The sequence below is a fragment of the Pinus tabuliformis genome, chromosome 7, assembly GCF_031772625.1.
Source record: "Pinus tabuliformis cultivar Carrire ecotype Pingquan chromosome 7, CPIR1, whole genome shotgun sequence".
In the NCBI taxonomy this organism is placed as follows: Eukaryota; Viridiplantae; Streptophyta; class Pinopsida; order Pinales; family Pinaceae; genus Pinus; species Pinus tabuliformis.
This window is the reverse complement of record NC_142293.1, coordinates 450,753,090-450,760,368: the sequence shown is the minus strand read 5'-3', so window position 1 is coordinate 450,760,368 and position 7,279 is coordinate 450,753,090.

The following is a 7,279-nucleotide window of genomic DNA, read 5'->3' as shown; positions in this document are numbered from 1 at the left end:
TTATTCAAATTCACAACATACTTTCTCAATTGAATCTTAGGTAGGATATGGTCTCCTTCAATTATTTCAAATAATATATGTATTCATCTCACAGTCTCCAATGTACCCTCACATTTACTAGGGAGAAAACATGGTCCTCTCCATTTAATTACATCTCACATTATCCAATGTACCCTCACATTTACTTGGGAAAAGACATGGTCCTCTCCAACTCATTATCAATATATATATTCATCTCACATTCCCCAATGTACCCTCACATTTACATGGGAGAAGACATGGTCCTCTCCATTTAATTACATCTCACATTCTCCAATGTACCCTCACACTTACTTAGGAGAAGACATAGTCCTCTCCATTTAACTATCAATATATATATTCACCTCACATTCCAAAATGTACTTTCAGGTTTACATGGGAGAAGACATGGTCCTCTCCCATTAGTTTCCCAATTTTATATTCATGTCATATTTCAAAATGTACTTCCAGATCTATGTGGGAGAAGATAATTCAATTGTAACGATGGATGAGAAGTTAATGACATTAATGAGAGGTGACTGAGATGGAGAAGAGAGGGAGGGTATAAAAAGGGAAGGGAGAACAAAGAAAAGGGGAGTGGTGTCTTGCTTATGATTTTGGGGTTGGTTGTGATTTTAGGATTTGTTGTGATTTTTGGAGATCTTAGGAACCTATGGAGGTTTCTTGGGTTGTTGAGAGGAGGGAAATATTGTTCATCTTGGTCTGGATAATTCATCTTGGACACACACGCTACATCTGGTTGGACTTGGGCTCGGAGGGCTAGGGAACCTGTGGAGGTTTCCTAGGATAGGGATTTAATTCCTAGTTGGCTGGGAGGTAAATCCAGTTGGGTCCATCAAGAGGAGTGTTCGGAAAGAGTAGCAGGTCAAAGGCATCTCCACTAGCCACCCGTACAGGTATTCCTCTATGGATTACTCCTATAAATATATTAAAATGAAATGTTCACTTTAAGTTATAAGGATTGAAATGTAAATGGTAAAATTTTCATTATTTAAAGGTCTTTTAAGAAAGTAAATTATTGCTTCTTATTGCATTTAAATTCTAGACAAATATGTCTGTTAGAGGACCCTAGGATAGGGCTCTTACAAACGTGTAAACACAACAAGTTTAATATCGAGTTCACCCAGTGCTCCTGGGCTATGTCTCTTGGTCCAGCCTTCAGTGGTGGCCTCTCTATTATGTTTTCAAAGCATAGTTTTTACAACAATGAGCTCAATTTGAGTCTCACTCAATAGATATAATTCCATAGGACTGGACTTAGATCCCCCAAGTCTTTATAGTACACAAACTCTCCTTATTGAAACTCAACCTCTATTGGTCACAGCAGTATGAGCCCAAGAGGAGTTTTCTTGAACCTCCCAAGCCTTCTCTGGAGTACACAAACTCTCTGACTCTCTCTAGCTCTATCTGGCTCGATGTTGCCTTCAGGTCAGCTCAACTTCCTCTCTCTGTTCTCTACCCTTAGTTTTCTTAACTCCCTTTTCTCGCTTCTTGCTCAGTTTTTGTCATTTTGTGGCTTTAAAGCCAATATGCTTCCTGACTGTTTGTTTCCGCTTCTCGGTGTTCTAGTTCTCCTGCCTTTGTCCATTTGAATTCCTTTGTTTTGCATCATCATCACTGTGCAACGCCTCACAGGGAGGTGGCCACTTGTTTCATAATGAACTAAGTGTTAGTTCTCTTGGAAATGTTTGAACTGCCCTTATTTCGGTTTAACTCCTAGAATGCCTACAAACATGATTCCTCTACCAACTCATCATTCATGACGAATTTCAAACCTTTATACAACTCAGCCTGTTTACTGCGTTGAATCCAGTCATCCATTAGATCGCATTTCCGCCGTCGATCTAGGGCCTCCAGATCCTACAGTGTCCATCCATATCGGGTGGGCAAGTAGCATGGCGTTTACTCGTCTGATGTGAGTGGTTTTCTCTCTCTTCCACCGGACAGGTGACACCCATTTTGTGGCATCGAGCGGGACTCGGTTGAAACCACTTACCACTCCAAGCCCTTCCGATATCTTGCCAGTTTCTATGTGGGACCCCACGTCTCACAGAATTAATGCGATATTCGTACATTTTATAACTTTCCATGTTCGGGTCACTCGGCGCTTTTTCTTCTCTAAGGGGTTTGCCCGACGATATGTTGCTAATCGCATAGCAAAAACCTCCCCCGTTTCTCAAAAATGCTTCCAATTTTTCTGTTTCGTGATAGCGTGCATTATCATGGGCCAATGGTCTGTGCGCTTGACCGAGGGTCCTCGTTGCTCGACGCTGCTCACAAATTACAACTATTTGACGATATTTCTGATAAGTTCGACCTTTATAAGACTTTGAAACTTTGTTATGAATTTTATTGAGTTATGAAAACTTAGAGAGTTCTTTAGGATCAAATTTATATCATGGCATTCCAACTGAAAAATATTTTGGACCATCAAAAGTTGGTTTTTAAGCATCAATCAAGTGAGGGTATAGATTCCTTTCTTGCTCAATCTCTCTCCATTTTTCACTGGTTGGTTTTGAAAATTTACTCAAAATCCCCTCTGTGTGTGGTTCTCACCTTCCTGTCCAAAACTGCATCTTCCTACAATTTGTTAAGATATTTAGGAAATAGATCATTAATAGAAGGCAATTGACTCTCCTCTTTGGGATCTTCAATCAATGAAGGTTCAAATAGTCTCAAGATGTCTGCATTGACAACTAAGTAGATGTGCATGTAAGATGGTAAATCAAGGTGAAAAGCATTCTCACCAATTTTCTCAAGTATATTGAGAGGTCCATACCTTATTGACTTCAGCTTCTTACCTTCACCTTGCATTATGTCTTTGCTGATATATAGCCAGACTTGATCACCAACTTGGAAACTATGCTCAATTCGATGCTTATCATCCCTTGCCTTGTACTTGGCTTGGCTCTTTTCTAGTTGTTCCTGTACTTCCTGGTGAATCTCTTGGATTTGTTCAATCAACTTGGTTGCCTTGTCCACATCACTGTGTCCATCAATTGTTACGTCTTTACCAAAGACAAAATCCAAGGGAAGCCTTGGTGTGAAACCAAAATAGGTCTCAAAAGGAGATCTTTGTGTAGAAGAATGTTTAGCACGGTTATAAGCATGTTACACATAACATAAATGTTCATCCCAAAGCTTGGGATGCTTGCTACAATAGCCTCTGAGCAACTGGATCATTGTCCTATTGACCACTTTTGTCTGGCCATCTGTTTGCAGATGAAAAGCTATGCTCTTCTTCAGTCTGGTGTCCATCAATTCCCACAAACTTGACCAAAATTTCCCAAAAAATTGAGTATCTCGATCAGATATAATGGAAGTTGGTAATCCAAAATGAACCCATACATGCTAAAAGAACAACTTTGCAGTTTGTTTAGCTGTAATCTGTTTGTTACAAGGTATTAAAATACACATTTTGCTGAACCTATCCACAATAACATATAAATACTCATGAACATTTCTAGATTTAGGGAGTCCCCCAATAAAGTCCATGGAAAGACTTTCCCAAGGATGAGAAGGAACTGGTAGTGGAGTGTAAAAGCCTAGTTTTCTATTGCTGGGCTTCCTTTTAGCACACATGGTACATCCTCTTAGATATCTAGAAACTTCCTCATTCATTTTTGGCCAATAACAAAATCTTTGAAGCTATGCAACTGTTTTACTTATGCCAAAGTGACCTAATATTAGAGAACTGTGTGCTTCTCGAATTATTTTTACTCTTTCAGCTTGTGGAATGCATAACTTTCCAAAATGATACAAGAGGTGGTCCTTAACACGATAATCTAGTTCTTCTACTTGTTTGTTATGACTTAAAGTAACGTATACATCTTTAAAATCTATATATTGAGCATATTGTTCAATGTAGTTCCATCCAATACTAAATTATGCTTAAGTATAGTAGATGCATTTATGATTGGTTTGGACAACATATCTGCAACTTTATTGTGTATGCCCTTTTTATATCTGATGACTAGATGAAATTGTTGTAGGAAACCTCTTGATTGCTGCAACTTAGTTTGTGAGTGTAAATATTGAAGTGGTTGATGATCAGTATGTATAACTGTCTCTTTTCCCATTAGGTAATGTTTCCACTTTTTCACACTCTGTATTAATGCATACAATTCTTTATCATATGTGGGATAGTTAACTACTGCAGAATTAAATGTCTTAGAATGATAACATATGGGTTTATTGTGCTGCATCAACACTGCTCCCATGGCATAGTCACTGGCATCTATTTCAATCTCAAAAGGTCTTTGAAGATCGGGTAGTGCTAGTACTGGTGTTGTACTAATATTTTCTTTTAAGGTGTCAAAGGCTTTTTGCTATTTGCCTCCCCAGTGAAACACGTTGTTCAATCCTGTTAAAGCATTTAAGGGAGCTGCAATCAAGAAAAAGTTAGCAATAAACTTTCTCGAATACTGTGTTGCTCCTAACAAGCTTCTAACTTTGGTAGCAGATTTAGGCTTAGGCCAGTTTACAGTGATTGTAACCTTAGAGAGATCTATCTTCAATTCACCACGACCTACAATATGACCCAAATAATTCGAAGATCTTTTGCCAAATTCACATTTTGAGAGCTTAACATAAAGATTTTCTCTTTTCAAAACATCTAGTGTCTGCTTTACATGCTTGAAATGTTCTTCCCATGTTTTACTAAATATAAGAATGTCGACTAAATATACAATGACAAAATTATCAATAAAAGGTCTAAGTACATCATTAATTATTCTCATGAAAGTAGCAGAAGCATTAGTTAAGCCAAAAGGCATAACCAACCACTCATACAATCCATGCTTTGTTTTGAAAGCAGTCTTCCATGCATCTTGCTCTGCAACTTTGACCTGATGGTAGCCACTATGCAAGTCCAACTTAGAAAAATAAACAACTTCTTTCAACTGATCTAGTAGATCATCTATACGAGGAAATGGATAACGATTTTTTATCGTTATCTTATTCAATGCTCAGTAATCAATGCATATTCTCCATGAGCCATCTTTATTTCTTACCAAGGCAATTGGAGACCCACACGATGATTTGATAGGTCTTATGAACCCTTTCTCGAGTAGCTCCTATACTTGCTTCTTGATTTCTGCATTCTCTAAAGCAGACAACCTGTACATTCCGATGTTAGGCAATGGAGCATCTTGCTGCAAATTAATATCATCTACTATTTCCTTTTTGGGTGGTAGGCCTTTAGGTTCTTGAAATAGTATATCATATTCCCAAACAACCTTTACTCAATCAGCCTTCTGTTTAGCATTACAACCCTCAAATGCATTGGTTTTATCAGGTTTCTTTTCCTTTACAACCACCAGTAAAAATTGTTTGCATGAATTTACAATTCTTTTCATCTGCCTTGAGTTTATGAGAGTATAATTATTCTTGATCTTATGAGCTCTTACAATATATTTGATTCCATCTTTAACGACTTGATACTTGTTTTCAGCTATATAGAAAATGGATTTTCTATCATACAAGTAAGGACTTCCTAAAACAATTCCACATATATCCAAAGGAACTATATCTAACTCAACCTCATCTAAAAATACTGACCCAAAAGAAAACCTAAGTTTACATTGTCTAGTCACTTGTAGTTGTGCTTTTTCACATAACCAACCTAATCGATATGGCTTTTTGTGAGGTGTGGTTAGTAATCCCAACTTCTTTACAATTGCTTCAGAAATTAAATTTACTTGTTAACCACTCTCAAACAAAGTATCAATATTTTGATGCTTGGAAACAACTCGAACATGAAAAATCTCATGTCTTTTCCTCTCATTTTCTTCATTATCAGTAGATTGTGTAGAATTACTAGTAGATGCTTCAAATTTTTTTACCTTTTATACCTATGGCTACGATCGTTGTTTTATCTCCTGAGTCTGACCCCAAATCTTTTTGAATAGCTGCAATAGTCTTCTTCTTCTTGCCATCATACTTCTTAGGTTTCAGATGCAGATGTAGAATCCAGTAATGTTCATCATCATGCCCATCCTTCTTACAGTGAGTGCATGAAGATTTGGCATTTTTTACAATATTTGTACTCCTCTCTTTCAATTTCTATTTTCTTTTCTCCTTATTCTTGCTTGCAGTGGGTTTTGATGATCCCCTAAGTTCTGGGTTGACATTCTTACCTCTAGCCTCTGGATGTGTATATTGAACAGATACCTCACCTATGCTAGTGGGATTAAAGGTGAGAATGATGTTATTTAAATAGCTATGTAGACCACCTATATACTTCAACAAAGTTTCAGGTAAGTCTAGATAAATTCCTAGAATCAAAGCTCTTTTTCTAAATTCTTGAGTGTAGCCTTCTACACTCTGCCCTTTTAGCTAGTGAAGAGTTTGCCAGCTCATCATGGCTTGCTGCATATAGGCTAGTGGATAGAATTTCTTTTTAATTGCAGGAACAAATTCAATCCAGACAGAAAGAAGTTTACCATGCTTCTTCATGTCAGCTTGGGTCTTGCCATCCCACCATACCACAAGGCATAGGCTGGCCAGCTGAATCTTACATTTGTCTGAGTCGATGCTCTGCACTTTGCAATATACTTCAATCTATCTAATCCAATTATCCAGCTTCTCTACATTCAACTCTCCAGCATATATCGGCAAATCAAATTTGACATCTAACTTCATCAAAGATGTCTTCTCTTTATTTTAAGGGCTACTAGGTTGTGTGGGAAGTTTTTCTTCTTTCCCTTTACCTTTAGAGTCATCATGGAGGAGAGATTCCTCTACTTCTTTATCTTGTTTGGAGTTTGATGAATCTTCAGCTCTACCCTTCTTAAAGTCTCTATACATTTCTTCTACCATGGCTTTCATGGTTAAGAAACTGTCCATGAACTAGGAGTCTGATTCCAAAGGAATTTATTCTGACATTTTCCTCTTAGGATAGACTTGTCCAATTTCTAGGTTAGCTTCAACCAACTCTCCTACTCATAATTTAAGCTTTGATCTAGTTAGCATTCAACAACAAAATCTAGCACAAGCTTGTCTAACCTCAGTAACCTAAATCTCTGATACCACTTGATCTGGAATTTATCCAGGACAAATAATTAAAGGTATTATAGACTTATGTGCATGGATGTGCTTATGTTACTTTATCCAACGGATCGATAAGATTGCGAAATACACAGGCATTGAAGCAGTTAGCAAAAAACATAACAGGCAAACATGTAAATGCAACAAGTTTAATAAGGAGTTCACCCAATGCTCCTGGGATACATCTTCTAGT